Source organism: Columba livia, chromosome 6 (assembly GCF_036013475.1).
Source record: "Columba livia isolate bColLiv1 breed racing homer chromosome 6, bColLiv1.pat.W.v2, whole genome shotgun sequence".
NCBI lineage: Eukaryota > Metazoa > Chordata > Aves > Columbiformes > Columbidae > Columba > Columba livia.
In genome coordinates, this window is record NC_088607.1 from 10,009,951 (window position 1) to 10,026,423 (window position 16,473).

Genomic DNA, 16,473 nt, shown 5'->3' on the forward strand with positions numbered 1-16,473 from the left:
TTTTTAAAAAAGATATACTAAACTTGACAGCCTTCCTCCATGCACCCAGATATGCTGAAAACATGGCTCCGGCAGTACTGTGGTTTGGGCTACACTGGGCAGAATGAAATAGCAGGCTCTTACCAATTCACTTATGGAGCAGATGTTTTATATTTTGATACTTCATTGATTCAGAATAGAAATAAGATGAACCTATTTTACACCTCAGCAACTTCTTCCAAGTCTTTCGCAACAATAAGATTTATTTCAGTCCTTCACATAGCCATGAAGGCAACAGATTGTCTTGAACAAACGTTGACCGGGAAAAGTATGTTTTCCGTATTTACCTCAAATTAGGAAGGTTGGAATTTAGTTTTAGACAGCATAGATTGCTTTAAACTCACGCTTAATTAAAGTAATGAAGTGACACCTACAAACACAAGCTAATAGGCTTCCTCACAGCTTGTGTTCCAGTTTTGCCTCTCGTGTTTACCAGGGGCATCATCCCCTCAAGAACTTTACAGAGCACACACAGACATCTAGTGGCTGGTGAAAACACTGCAAGCGTGTCATTGCATCCGATACAGCTCCACTGGAGAGGACAGCCAAGCTATGCCAGGTACGAACCGAGCCAGTTTTGTCGCTGTTACAACTATGGATGGGCAATCAAACAGGGAGAGAATTGCTCCCTTTGTGCCATCTCATGTAATCATGCTGCCTCTGGTGAGAGAGCTGCTGTCTTCCCAAATTTCCCTCATCACTTTTCACTTCAGTCTGAGCTGGTTTTGCCTTTCTTATCAGTACCAATAGATTTCTCTCTCCTTGCTACTACTTCATTTTAGTTAAAACCTGAAGAGCTTAGTTATGTAATATCATCTGAAAGGTTCTCTGAACATGGCTACACGCAACTGAAGTCTGTTGGAAAGCGACAGATCAATGTGATTTTACAGACAACAAAATACACACACGAGGAAAAAAACACACAGTCAATAATAAGTTCTGAATCACTAGTAGAGGAATATGACTTGCTCTCCAGCCTGCATCGATCAGTGGAAGGATGCCTAAAACTTCAGTGGGGTTCAAGTCCCACATCTGCAAAGGAGATCAAGAACCACAGTTTTGCGCAGTGTTGTAAGAACTCAGCGCCCTGATTCTGCTCTCAGTTACACCATTTTAAATCAAGCGGTACTCAGCGGTGTCATAACCCTGCACATCTGTGTCAGACCCTGTGTTGCAAGGGCAGACTCGATGCCAAGAATGCAAAACAGATGTTGCTTTCCTAATGTTTTCTCGTTGTCATTTAAGTTGTTTTCGTGGGGTTCTGTTTTCATTCTGCTGAGTGAAACAGGTCGACAGGACTTTTCAGAGGGCAGACTGAAGGAATGGCTCTGCATCTTCCTTTTTATTTTGTGTGCATGTGTGAATATGCATAGACTTTGAGTTACAACTGGGAATAATCTCTTTTTTTAAGCTTCATTTGAGCTATGCTCTGCTCCCTTGGGGCAAAGTGAAAGGTAGCTATTTGCGGATGGGAAAAAGGGCTTTTGTGAGCAGCAAAACTGCATCACCAAACAGCTTAAGAAAAAGATTTTTTTAAAGTTATTTTTTTACCACAATTTTAAGAGGAAACAGGGATAAATATATCTTTTTTTTGCATGTTGACTCATTAACAAATTTAGCAATAAACACTTTATAATTAAGTCCATTAGTTTACTGCTGTCCAGAAGTTTCTTAATACTCTTCGCACAGAAGGTTTTGGAAAACGTAAAACTGAGAAATGGTGAAGGCAAATCCCAACAGCTTGCTCAAGCAAATCTAGCCGAGGCTTAAACTCACTTCTGAACACTGAAATTTGAGATGCCGTATCAAATAAACAGCTCTTTTTCCCTGCAGAGAAAAAACTGGGTGTAGCTAACCTAGTGCATAATAGGTTTATTCTCATTCACAAAACAGGAATTACTTTATGGCCCCAAAGTAAAACTAGCACAGAAATATACTGGCAGATTTGCTGCAGATGTGTGTTGTGACACGTATGCAGGGAATCTGCTATTAATCACATGCTAAGATTTTAATATTATGTAGGGTAATGCAGGCAGTCATTATCGTGAAGGTTCTGGATTCATAAAAGCCTAGCTCACAAATGGGGCTTTTAAATTTAATACATTTGAGCTCACACACGGCACCAGTTGAATTCCCTGATTTGCCCCCCACCCCGCTTCGCTCCCCCCTACGTACATTTATTTCAGTATCTATTGTGCATTTCTTTTTGTGCTTGTGCTCTGCTCCTTTTCTTGCAACACGTGACAGTTGTTGGGGAAAGTGCAGCTTTTCAATTTTCCCGTTTACCGGACTATGACAGGAATGTTCTTCTTAGAGGGGCTGTTTGTGAGACCCTTGGACACGTACCGAGCACAGGAAACGGTCTGGCTCATATGCTGGAAAAGCCATCCTTCACCTGGATCCTTCAAAACTTGCGTCCGAACATAACTACAACCTACGTATCCGCACCCAGGCTAAGATTATTACGGACAATTATACTGTGGAAATGCATAATTCTGACAAAACAATCAATCACGTTACTTCTCACAATTTCAGTTCACCCCTAAAATTTTCCTTACCTCCAAAGCCAGCTGGATATTATATTACCAAAGCTGTTGAAAGGGTGTAACACTAACCATGAAGCCAAAGGCCACTAAAACTATGCAATGCATAAATTTTTATTGTTTGCTCAGCATTGAAATCTCATTAGGGCTCATAACTCATCGGCACACTGCAAACATTTGCATCTGCTGATCATGAGAACTTCGATGGAATGTACACCTTTGGCTAATTTACTTGTTATGTTTTTAGATGAGACTCTGTGTGTCGCTTTTTATTTTCTTTTTTAAAAATGTCCTTACATGGTTGTGAGTTGAACGTCCACTTTTTAAACTAAATACATTAAAACTTTCATTTGCGGTTTCTCAAGGTTGTTCTGTTGCTGGCAAATTTCATGATCATCATTTTACAAAAGCTTGATTTGACTTAGTATTCAGGGTAATCATTGTTTGAAAACTGTGCCCCATAGAGCATTTCACTTCATTCATCCTTTCTGCTTTATGCAGTCACATTTTAATTAGATTAAAATTTGTCCTCCAATTAGCTTTCATTAAAGTTTATAGATTACAGCAAAAAGCTCCACTGAGCTGTGCTTCAAAACTGTGCCTAAAGTTTAAAATGAAATAACTGTGCAAATGAAGTGATTATGAAGATTATTACTATGCAAAAAAACATCAGTCGCTTCTTGGTTTACTTATACATTTAACTCTGTAATTTATTTTGCTGACTTCAATACCTCTGTGCTCTCCAGAGTAGTCATCATAACAATACCTTACAGTTACAGGATACCTTTCATTCCTCAGGATCCTTAGGGGCCTGATTCTGCCGACCCTATGCACACCAGCAGACCCGCTGCAGTCCCTGAAACTATGTGAGCAAGCGCTACTCGCTGCCTGTGAACCAGACCCCAACCACAGGCCAGACCCTGCTTTCAGATACCCGCGCAGCATTACTGTGGCTTCACACAGCTCTGAATGCAAACCAGATATGAACGTTATGTAAAAAGTCCTTTCACCTACTTCTGGGTGAGATGTGGCAGCTGTTCAATGGTGCATGGTTACGGGGCTCATCTCTTTAAGTGAAGGTGCAAAGACAGATACTTCCCCCCCGCCTAGTTAAAACTGCAGAGAAAACTAAGAGTGTAATTATCCAAAGAGGAAACAACTCAGTAGGACACTGGGACTGCCTCTCTCCTGTCATTCACATCTTCAGATGCGACACTGCCAAGTATCAGATGCCCAGTTGCTAATACCCACTGCACATGCAAATTTACTATGTGCTGAAGGCAATATAAAGTTTACAGTTCACCAGGCTGATCCTACAACCATAGCAGACATTTATTCTGGAGCAATCTCTCAGTGGAACACATGGGAGTCCGTGTTGGAGCAGAGCTCCACAGAAATGGATCTGTTTGCAGGAAATTCTCTTCCAATAGCAAGGGCTATAAATATATATACATATTTAAAATTAAAAAAAAAAAAAAAGAGAGAGACACAGCCAACATCTTAAAACTAAAAATAGAGACACTTGGGTTACAAAACCAAGAACCTGTCTTTGCTCTAGTAATATATTTCCAACTGGAGGAACGCAGTCGAAAACAAGTATTTTACTACAAAGGTAGTTAATACGCACGAGAGAACAATTTCAGCAAAATGCAGAAGTGTTAAAAACAGTCTTTCCTATTTTTCATGTGCTAATTGGTTGAATAATCATTAATAAATCTTCACATCTCTGAGGTAACTAGCGTTATTCTCACTTAGCAGATGGCAAAACTACATTTTAAGGGTGTCATAGGCCAGAGGGGAGTTTATAGTTTAAATGTTCCGACTCCATGCCCTGTACTCAAGCCAAGACCAGGTTTCCAAGATGCAAAGCATCCAGCAGCAATGCTAATTTTAGGAGTTGTGCTCATGTCTGTCCCTTCCTCTCCCCGCTCCCATCTCCTCTTGGTGTTCATTTCTGCCATGGGGTTGCAGCATGCCAATCTCAGCTGTGCTGATTCAGCAGCTTGTGGGTCCATGTGATGAATCAGATCAAGCAATTGATCCGGGATAAAAAAAAAGAAAAAGAAACAAGAAGAGGGTGGGAGAGGAGAGCTATTTTGCACTGGATCAATTCCATTTCAAGATGTTGACTAGAGAAGAGAAGTGCCCATGAAAACCAGAGAGCAGCTGGACGCAGCACAGGGGCAGGAGTGAGTATTTCTGGGTGCGGGAGTCCCTGCTGTTGATGCTGACGGTTTCGTACCACAGCACCAAGCCCAAACCATTCTGAAATAATTCCATTTTCATGTTTTAACTTTTATAGTTTTCCTTTCTCTTACCTTCCTTTGCCTGCTTTGTTCCCAGTCAAAGCGTAGCTACTCCATACTAGCTTTGCACAAAAAGTTTGCACAACCGATTTTCATAAAGCGATTCAGAAACTGGAAGTATTTAACTTTCCTTGTCTACAATAAAATCTGGAACACGAAGTTCACCTTCTCAGTTACAAGGGCTATATTGCAGAAATACTGCTGCATTTCCTCAGTAGAATTGCCACATTTCATAGAATCCAAACGGGTCATGCTTTATGTCAAGGGTGCGTTTACAAACAGTTTATAAAGGATTTAGATGATTAAACATATATTGAGACAGTTAATCAAATTTAAGAGGCTATTTTAAAATTCTACAAGATCAAGCAGTTATTTACAATCCTGGTTATTGCTTTCTACCTTATATCCACCCCTAATGCACATCATCATACTATTCTGCTAACTCTTTAGAAATGATTTGTGTTAGCAAAATAATAAAAATAAAAAAGCCTAAATCTTATTGTAAGGAATAGGTCAGATAATTAGGACTTTGAGACTCTTAGACTAAATTAATCAGATCCAAGAATCAGATATTTGGAGGTAGTTAGACAGCCTGTGCCATGATTTAGATACTTCAAGGCCCTTAAAAATCTCAGCCCTCATCACTCTGCACATGGGACTTATGCAATTTTAAAAAGCTGGCCAAGTGTTATCTGAAAAGTCACAAATGCTGAAGTAACTGCAACAGTTGAGGAACACATCTTTTCTTCGACAAAACATCAGCACCATGACAGGATGCCTAAAGCTTCAGTGCTTCATGCTGGTTGTGGAAAAAAAGAGCCCAACAATGGAAGCCTTAAGGAATGCTAAATATAACTGGTATCCTTACAAAATACAGTCTGCTCAGTTAGAACAGAATGCGAAATTATTACTTGTGATTTTATGTGGTCATTTGCAGCAGTGTCGCCTGCTTATACATACAGAACATTTTTAATGAAGAAATAACCACAGATTACTTTTTATTGCAGTGTGATTTATAGTTTTTTTAAAATATGATATCTATTCTGGAAGTATAGTGTATTTTGTGCTATTTTTGCCCAGGAATGGAAACTCAAACTGGAAATAGAGTCATTCATTCACCCTTACAGGATGACATCCCATTGACAGGCGTGCAAACTTGGAAAGGTGCTACACAGTCACTAATAAAATACTACACTATATTTTTTCCTTCTAAGCTTCAATTAAGTAAATGTTAAAGAGGGATCAGTACTTCATTAAGGCTAAGAGTTCATCGTTTGCAAGAGATCATCTTTCAAAAGTACAAAGACAGAAAAGTCCAGGCACTAACTACTAAATAAACTGTTTTCACAACAGAAGTGGCACCTTCAATCCCTTCTACAGTGAGATGCTGTGCTGCTGGAGCTCTGCTCATTCAGATTGTGATTTTAAAGAGCATTCCCCAGCACAATCAGAAAGGTCATCAATCCTTCCTGCCAGGTAGTTGGTTATTTGTGCGTGGGTTTTTTTTTCCTTCAATTCAGGGAGAATGAAAATCATAAAAGGCGTGAAAATAGGTTTGAGGTAGATACATTCACAGATTCTAATAGAGCCGGAATGCTGTTGGTGCTAACGAGCCCTGAGCAAGTGATCCGTGTCTGGCATGATCTGTCAAACAAACTACAATTACACGAGAACTAAAAATAAAACAAGCAACTTTAAACCTCCTAAATTTCTGAGTGTGGGCCTAAGAATCTTATTTGCACTTGCTCCCACAGGCTCGCTTCCAAAAGGCACCCAAAACTGGAAGGACCTTTCTAATGAGAAGGAAGGAAGAAAAGTTTCCATTTGAGACCTGGCATTTCAAAATGGCAGAAAGAGAATCTGACCCCAGAGAGTCTTGCCCCTCTGTGTCAAATTCCTACAAGAGCAGCTGGTGAGACTCCAGCTCTATCATATCTGGATCAAAATGTCAGGACTCAAAATCCATACCACAAACCGTGCCCTCTGAAACGGAGGCACCTAATCCTCTTGGCTCTGCTTTCTCCTGGGCTTCTCCAGCCTTGTGCATGCCACTGCAGTGCCAATAGAGATGTCATTTCCCTTTTTTTTCTTACAGAGAAAACCTCAGCTAGCCCCAAATTTTAATGATTTTAAACGATGCGCTCCGTAACTCCTTTTGCACCAGCTTCCTTGTTTTCTGCTGCTCTAAAAAGAGCCTTTGACCCCCTTGTAAGAACACCATTTTTATTTCTGTCATCCCAAATTAACAAATGAATGAGGAGAGGGGAAACTCCCCTGTCACTCCAAACCTTCACCCTCCAGGTCCCGCTGTCTCATTGCATCCCTGGTGCTCTAAAATAAAGCAACCATTAATGGGCTGAAGCTTCAATGGGACATCAGCACTTGCTTAAATGATATTCTGAATCACAGGCTAAATGGCAGTGGCGGTGGGCAAGAGCAGGTATTTACTTCGTGCAGTCTCTTAGGATACAATGGATTTATGGCCGTCAATTCTAAACAGCACCGCTATTGTCTCTTCACAATTTATCTGCCTCCATTATTCATTTATGTTGATTTTGATTGATGAAGACACTTTAAAAAAGGAGGGAAGAAAGGAAGAGGGGGAGAGGAATACTTCGACTGTTTGGTCTCTAATTCCTATAAATCTACAGTTCATACTGCAGGCGTATTCCTCAAAAGAAATGTCAACCTTCACATTTTGGGAAGGATTTTTTCCTTTCATCAGTCTCTCTTCTTTCTGAAAGACTAGAAATGGGGTGCAAGCAGTGCTTCCGACATACATATAGCCACTGTAGAGGCAGCACATCACACTGCAATCAGCCAGGAAAATCGATGCCGGTCTTTTTAATGAAAAAGTGTTAAAACTTCAGCAAAACCTCTTTTACATATTTGCTTCCTATGCCACAGCTAATTAAGTTTTAGTCTGGTTTGATATGTCAAAAATTGCTTGGATCACAGAACTGAACCCAAGCAGAGCAGAAATAATTTCTTCATTGGAAGTGAAAGCATCTGCCAGAAAGCTACTCTTCTGACTGGGCCGAAGTCATAAAGAAAAGGCCCAGCTTTGGCTTGTTTGCTTCCAAATATACGGTATTTACTGACCTCTCATTAAAATATCCTGACAGAATACAGATTATGAACCACCCGATACATTTCTTTCCATAGGAGGCTACGTCTGAGGCCTGGGGGTAAAGAGATTCCTCAGAGTTGTTTAAATTCAGTTCACTCCTCTCAAAGTTTTAAATGAGCTTCTGAGCAAGGACTACAAGCTTGCCAAGCTCTCTGCTTGCTTACGGAAAAGAGGAAAAAAACTAAAGAAAGAAAAGACAGACACGTTCATCACACGTTTGCATTTGTCCTGCTCGGAGTTTTGCACCAGCACATGCCGGCTGCAACATGCAGTTCACTGCCCATAGCCAAGGGAAGCCCAGAACCCTCCTCAATCTTTGCCTGTAGAATTTGCTTTTTAATTCCACCCCTTTTTTGCTCTTTAAATAGCATGAGCTATAATACAGCAAAAGAAGTAGTGGAGGACAGATAATTTGTTAATAAACTGTCATTAGATATCAGAGTCACCACCACATTCAGGAATCAACCTCTTTATTGAAAGTTTTGTGTCTAAAACGTTGGTGTTGCAAAATGACTGCAGACTTGGGAAAAGAGCTTTGCGCTTTCCTTTTATTTTTGAAAATGTGGGGATAGAAACATCGTTTGCAAAAAGGAAAATCTAACTTCCAAGGACAAACAGATGAAGGGAAGAAGAGTCTGTGGAACTGCTGAATCCACAAAAGCCTGCTGCTTGACCATTCAGTTCATTTTACAAGACACAATTACATCTGCCTTTGTTAATATTATGTTGTTGTTCTTATTACTTTCTGTACCATCTTTCATATTTCAAGGGAGTAGGCTGCTACTCACTGGTGTTAGGTAGAAACTCATTCTAATTGCTCAGTATTTCTGTAGAGTCTGTAATGGCAGCTCCTGGAGACTGATAGAAGAATGTGTGCAAAATCAACCAGGTCTGGTTTTGAAACTCCCATCTTCACAATTTTGACTTTTCAAAATTATCTGCTCTCAATACAATGCGAGTTGTCAAAGGCTGTCAAGTAAACAATAAAACTCTCAGGAAATAAACATCTCTCCTCTAGTAGGTTTGTATATATTTCAGCAAAATAAAAGAATTCTAAAAGTAAATAAACACATGGGAGGATTAGAGAAGCAATAAACAAAAGCATTTCCTCATTTTGAATTTAAGAAAATAGGAGCCTCTTCCCAGCCATTGCCAGGAAATATTACTGCACAGAGGTGAAGTTTGTGGTAGCTAAAATACTATTTAATGCTAAAGCATACAGACATGCCTTCACGTGCACACACAGACACACACACTACACATATATCCCCGTCCAAAACCTAAATCCAGTTTCTGCAATGCCATTATGGATCGATGAGCAGAGGATTTTAATACCAGTTCGCACCAACACAGGCACAGGAGTCCTTGTTGCAAGATGATCAAGCTAATGCTGAAACCTTTTAGCCCTAATGAAGGAGTTTGCAGGGTTCTTTAATCCCTGCAGCCCACCTCACTTCTCCCGCAGTCCTGCTGAAAGCTTTAAAACAGTCCCCAGCACTAACATGGTGCAGAGCCTGTTGAACATGCTGATCTGCTCATGATTACTCTTTGCCACTGTAAAACAATCTAACTCCTCAAGTGAATGGAGTCTGTAGCAACAATGGTGTTATTGACTTGTTGCTCCAGCTCTATTTAGTTATTACCCTCGAGGCCACAATCAATAGACTTTGCACCAAGTCAGCCTAATAAATCCCAGGCTTTCACTGGAGCTTTGCCAGGAACTGCTAGAAAATCTATGGCAGTCAAACACTTAGAGTATGAATAACATAGAAAGCTGTACTGACAGCTGTATAAATTAATTAACAAGGAATGTTCTTATTCTTCTAAGAAGATCATAATGCACGTTTACCATGATTTAAGGAGTCACAGGTAGAGCAACAGAAAAATTACCTTTGCGCTTTCATTTAAAATAAAAATCAAATCTGATTAAAACCAAAACAGATTCAAACTACTTTTTCCTCCCTTTGATTATCGGATGTACAAAAATCTGCATTTGCGTTACTGCTCTGGCTGTTTAATTATTCCAAGTTTGATTTAAAAAGGAACCTAGCCCAGCAAACACTGACCGCTCAGTGTAAATTGTGCAGGCATTTTAACCTGGTAAATGTTGATTGTTGTGTGCTTGTGTTACCCTACTCTGCATCTGCAAGGGGGATTTAAATTGTGTTTGCAATGCAGTGATTAAAACAGAAGGAAAAGGAAGGGGGGAAGCAGTTGTTCAAGAAGTAAGAGGTCGGTCACTAGTGAATTCCAGGTTCTTTCAGTTCCTCCTGTAATAAGCAAATATTCTGCAGACTCAGCTGCGAGGCGCCTGATTGCAGCGTCCGGAGACACGCTGAACCTACGGTAGCAAGAGCTCGGTGCCAGCCCCGGAACAAAGGAATCTCCTATTTGCACGTTGAAAACAAATGTAACAGATCAATAGGCTCTTACAACCGATTTGTTGCCCCAGTGTTACTTTCTGGGAGCATTCAGCTTTCCTAACGAGGGTGACAGCTTGGTCGGGAAGCATGGAGCAGGGTCAGGCAGTGACAAGCTGGTCTGGCGCTTGAGGCTCACGGCACCGTGAAGGTGCGCGATGGTGGGGCAACCTTTGGACAGGGACGAGTGCTTGAGACTGAGTTGTGGCAACCTTTGCATTTTAGGGAAGGAAAGGAAAGCTCAGACAACAAGGAAGAACTAAGCTGTCCTGTTAGCATGGACAAGATGAGAGCAATCTGCCTCAAGCCTTGGCAGAACCCATCTCAAGCATGAGGTAAGTCAGACCAAAGTGGAGCTTTTCACCTCTGCTCTGCCCACCCATGACTGAAGTTACTGCCTGTACTTGGGTGGGTGCACCCTAACATCTTACTGGACCACTTAATTAAAGGTGTTTAACTCATCCTGCTACTGTTGACAGGTTAATGAGGGCCCCATGACAGCAACCAAATGTGCCCACCTGAGGAAGGGGCGGCAAGCAGATGGGGCACAGACACCTTCTGATGGAGAACCAGGTCTGGCCATGCTCTAAGGTGTCATTCACCACTGCACCTTCTGAGCATGCTCACACCCTGAGGATGGACACCACCACCTTACATAGCTGATCGTTTGGGGTTTTTTTTCAGACAATTAGATTTTCAATGGCCATTTCAGTACTGCCTGTTACCAGCAGAGAGGAAGGGATGAAGTTCATTTCACAGCTCTCAGTTCCTCTCCTCTGTGGACAAATACACTTTGTATCAACTTTTTGATTCAGAAGTAGGACTTTCAGGAACTTGGATGGTTCTAAGGGCTGAAGAAGCAATTTCTATTGACTTTTTCAACTTCTGTTTAAGTCCTACCTCAAAATGACTCACAATTTTTTTTGAGGGAAAACCAGTTACACTTTGCATTTATAACCTGACCTCAAATTTTGAGGTTATTTCATTGCTTCTGAGTACTACTCCTCCTTTCTCCGTCCTTTTCCATTTTAAATATACCAGATGACTTTGTTTTAAAATATCCCTTTCTATACAGTCATCTGTAAAATATATACGCATCAAATAAAAGAGCTGCTAGGGAATTAGGACATATTTTCAAGAACAGTCAGTGAGGTGGAGAGCCAGAGTTTATGAGGGTTCAGTCCTGTAAATAAGACTTACTTTTCATTTTCAGATGAATATTTGTCCTTTCAAAACATGACTTCTCTCGTATAGGGTCAGTTTCAGCACCCAAAATTGTATCATCAAAAGCACTGTTCATATCTGAAAAATTAGGATTGAGGATTCACTGAAACTAATTTGAACACAACAGGGAAGCGCTTGGGGCCTAATGACTTTCCCCCGGCAAAGTACCATCTAACGTGACCAGATGTCATTGTCTGGCACCTTGTTAGCAGAATGGAGTTACTCTGTGTTTGGGTAAAATTCTCACACAATTTCTGGATCTGGGGTCATACCCGAGGTATTTTTTGTCACGTGACTCTTTTATCCTCTAACTTTCTGAATAGTCAGCCACTGCGATGCATTTTTTATAATGAGTTGAGCCAATAATATATATATTTTTTCAAGCATCAATTTCAAATACAGTACCAAAACTCCTACATCTTCATTTTATATATGCAAAAAAGGCTTCACAGAACACAGTTCGAACCTTAGCATTCACACCAGTTCTTGACCTGGTAGCAGGACTCAGGATGGGTGGCAGCTCACAACGCAGAGCAACGCAGTGCTGGCAGAGCTCAGTATGTGGAAAGCAGAGACTGAACATCTAGGACCTGCCAAAAGCAACAGTGTTGGATCTAGTGCTGGCATCCTTTTTCTTTCCGAGATGTTTTTGCAGCAAGCTCCACCACGCTGTCAGGAAGCACCGTGCTGCTGGAAGCTGCTCTGCTTTGCTGATGAGATTTAAAACTAAGCTTCCGGTCTTTCGGGAGTTGTTAAAGATCCTGAGATAAAAGTGAATCTCATTAGCCAATCTTAAGAAACTCATATGAAGAGGGACAGTAGAAGGAGAAATAGCTGTTTATAAGCACAGCAATGCAGAACTTCATGAAGTTCTTGCCCATATTCTGCATCTGACCAATAAAGAAGAAAACAACTACAGAGGTACCAAAAGATTCTCAACCTCCCACTTCGTAACATCTTCAGAAATGTTAATTATTGGATTCACAGCACCATCCAGCCTATCTGCCTTTTCTCCACTGCTCAGCTTCCTGATTCTGGCCCCCCCCAAGCACCCCCCAGCTGGCACAGCTGAGCCGTGCCTGTCCTCATCATCCCTTTTATTCAAACCACAAAGTCTCCCTGGCTGCCCGTCTTCCACTAAGGACTTTCTACAGTGACACCCATAGAGCACAAAACATTTTGGTCTACTGTGCAATTACATACCTATTTACCTTTTTGAATAAGAGTGGCAACTTTTAGCAATTCCAGGAAAAAAAGAATACTACTTTTTTAAACAGGCACCGATCAAGTGTAGTCTAAAAAGCCTGATGAATTTTTCCTCTTGTCTCCCTACCCTGTTCATTGCACTGCATGCACATCCCTCTGCCCCCAAAATTCTTCTTTCATGAACTAATTTGATGGTCTTACTTTTAAGCATTGTAACAATTATCCTTATTAATAATCAAATAACAGTATCTTTCTCTAAGTTCCTAGGTTTCTTAACTTGTACATGAATAAGTACAGTAATTCCCAGGCATACAGCCACCACAAGGTAGAACTTCCAATAAATTGCATCACTCTGCAAGCACTGCCTGCTACACTACTCTGTAATTGCTTCTGCTCCTTGAAATAATCCCCTCTGAAATGGAGTTTTGGATTTTGGCAGGTGATAATCCCAAGGGGTACCACAGCGATAGCCAACTACCCACAACCAATAAGCATAAGCTTGCCAAAGCATCTTCCTCCCCTTTTTAGTTCTCTGATTTTCATATTCTTGAAGGCTAGCTCAGGAACTCTGGCCAGTAGCAGACAGCCATATGATGGCACAAATTTAGAGGATGAAGAGTATAAATGGAAATACCGAAGGGCTGGAAAATTACATTTTCATTCAATTTTCTGAAAAACAGTCCCACACTTTAATGCACTTTGGATGAAGACCATAAAAGTTGTACAGCTTCTCTGGCTGGTTTTCTAAAGTCAAATGTGTGCTATCTCACTTTAATCTTAACTGCTTCTTAAGGTGATAACACTGAACAATGTGGCTCTAGAATATATAGGCCAAACAAGAAGCAGGAAACATTTTTCTTTCCAGCAGGTCTACAGAGGTATAAAAAAAGAAACACTCTTGAGCACTAGACTAGCACTGAACATAAATGATAACATTGTGTGGGGCTGAGTTTTCAGTGATTTGTTCCCTTCTATCAAATGTTCTGCAGCTAATTGGCTTTGGAAAGGAATCCGTGCGAAGCTGGTATGGCCCATTCTGCTTTAATTGGGGTGGCGCCCACCAATAGTTTCTCAGGATCAGGGCACAGGCATCCTCCCTCCAAGTGAGGCCCTTATTTACTTGTGTTGCTTCAAAATTCTTTCGTCATGATAGACTGGATCAACCCAATCTAAATGTTTTGATCTGTTACATATGTGGAAAATGAGATACTGGCACACACACAGAAAGCAGCTGCTTTCTAAGTGCAGTGTCTTAACGACCTCTACACAGAGCACAGGGCAAGTGAATTAGTGCTCTGTCAATGGAGACTGCTTTACGTTCCAGTCTCCATGTAACATGGGAAAGGAAACTCAATGCCTGCTTTAAATGATGGAATTAAGCTAGATGTAACTTGCAAATTGATTAATTTTCTCAGCAGACTGAGATTGATCTGAGTTCTCTCTTTTGCGCTGTAAGTATTCTACGCTTGTCCTGAAACAAGTTAGCTAAAATATATTAGTCAGTGTGGAATAAATTTAAAGGGACACTGACAGAACTAATTTAGCCCCAAATTAAGGATAAAAGTGAGAACAATACCAAATAAATATTAAAAAGTCAGCCTGAAAAAAAAGAAACGCTTCTGTGACACTTCTTATAAGGAAATAATTTCCATTTAAATAATATTTGCAACCTGCAGTTGAGTTCTGTGGTGAAGGTGAATTTTACTTTCAGCTAGGTGACACCGGCAAGTCCACTGCAGCTCTTCAGCTGCAACCACCGACACCAAACAGACCACAACAAACAAACGCAGTATTTCTAACCAATGATCCAAGATCACTTGTTGACAGTTTAAACACATTGCTATTTTGCTAGCATAATATTTTAGGGAACATCCATAGGAGCCTTTAAAAATATTTAAAATGTTTATGATAAGAGATGATATGATTACTGCTGGTATGACTGCTTTGATCCAAAGAGCCATGTTGCCAGTGGTCCTCCAGCACTGGTGTGCTGACATATACGCTTGGAAATCCATGTACCCAACCACCAGCTTCACCCACCTGCACGAATTCTGCAAAGAAGCAGTTCTGTGGGCCCTAAGACCTGACCCAGCATGACCAGAGATGAGTTCATTCACATTCATTTAACAAGTAGTTTAACCTAACTGGTTTTGTGCCAATTTGAGACAGTTCCCCAATCTTTTTCCTGTTTCAACTTTAGTATCTGAGCTACATATATGTTGAAAAAAAAATATTTTTAGATGAGTTCTGTTCAACTGCACTTTCTCACCTTGCTTTTCTTTCCTCCTTCAGTCACAAATGGATTTAAAGCTCACAGCTGCACAGGGAGCACTGAATGCAGTGCGAATGGTCACAGCACCTCCTGTGACAGGGACTCCGGAAAACATGCACGTCCTGCTTGCCGTTGTATGAAATAAGACCCATGGCATCCATACCATAAATGATTAGCCACCCCTCATTAGATCTCAAGTTGCTGAGTTCAGAACTTTCACATCCTATTTTATTTACAAGACACTTTAAAATAGTAAATAAAACTTGATGCGTTCAGTTAAAAAAAAAAAGATAGACAAAGGAATGACAACAGTTATTGAAGTTCCTTGTGGGGGAAGCAACACAGAGCACATTATCCATGACTACAATAAATCAGCATTGAAAGGAGTTTAATAAGGCCATTGAGTAAAAGGTAGAAAAAGGAAGTGTAAGGTTAGTTCTTATAGCGAGAAGTAAATTGATTATATCACCCTGATGGTGATAAATATGGTGATATCAGTTGTCTTGCTGTTCAACTGGATGAAATAGCATGTATTTCACTAGCCTATGGGATTAAAACCTAGAGGTGACAAATTGAACTGGCATTAAGAATAATGCTAGTCTTTGTAATTTATTTTCTCAAGAAACTTATTATATTGAATGGGACAAAACTTACATTTAAAGGGAGGCTTTATTTGTCACACATATGATCTTAACTCAATAAACCAAACAAGGCTTTTTTCTCTCCCTAAATCAGTATAATAATGGTAGTTTTGTTTAAGCTGCTTGTTTGTACAAAAGCCTGCAGATATATAGACCTCAGGGTAATCCTATTGCTGAAAGTAAGACCTAAATGAAAACAAATCTTACCAGCAGATCTCTATTTTGAAGACAGCTCTATTCAAATCGGCTATGCTGATTATACTCTGAGATAACCCAGCACATCATTTAAGGTTGATCACTTTAGCAAACACAAGCTTTGCGCTGCAATTTTCTAGGCTTTCATTTTCCAGGATAGCAAAGACCCCCACACTGACTTCATTAGGGAGTTACACAACTTCAGGCCAACAGATTCTTCACAAGACAAAAACAGATGCAAAAGTGCAATTTAAAAGCTCTGCGTTGGATTCTCCAGCGATGCTGGATTTCAGCTCTCCTGCATATTGAAGATCAGGTTCTCCTTCGTGTATACATAAATCAGAGCACAGAATGACAGCAGCTCAACTTTTTCTGGTCCAAACATCTACATAAAACTACTGAAAACGACACACAAAAAAACTGACCATGATTTTACTCTTCTCAAAAGAAATATTATTCTGAGGAATAAATAATATCTATCAGGGATATAGTGAAAT

General features: G+C 40.4%; 1 protein-coding gene and 1 long non-coding RNA gene across 5 annotated transcripts in view; one reads left to right on the plus strand and one right to left on the minus strand.

The window, feature by feature from the left end:
• The window catches only part of VTI1A (vesicle transport through interaction with t-SNAREs 1A), a 264,965-nt gene that overhangs the window by 13,107 nt on the left and 235,385 nt on the right, over positions 1-16,473 (minus strand). The window lies entirely within an intron of this gene.
• On the plus strand, positions 4,640-15,429 carry LOC135579751 (uncharacterized). Its single transcript, XR_010473433.1, has 3 exons — positions 4,640-4,771; positions 10,664-10,773; positions 15,161-15,429. It is a non-coding gene; the product is annotated as an uncharacterized LOC135579751 (long non-coding RNA).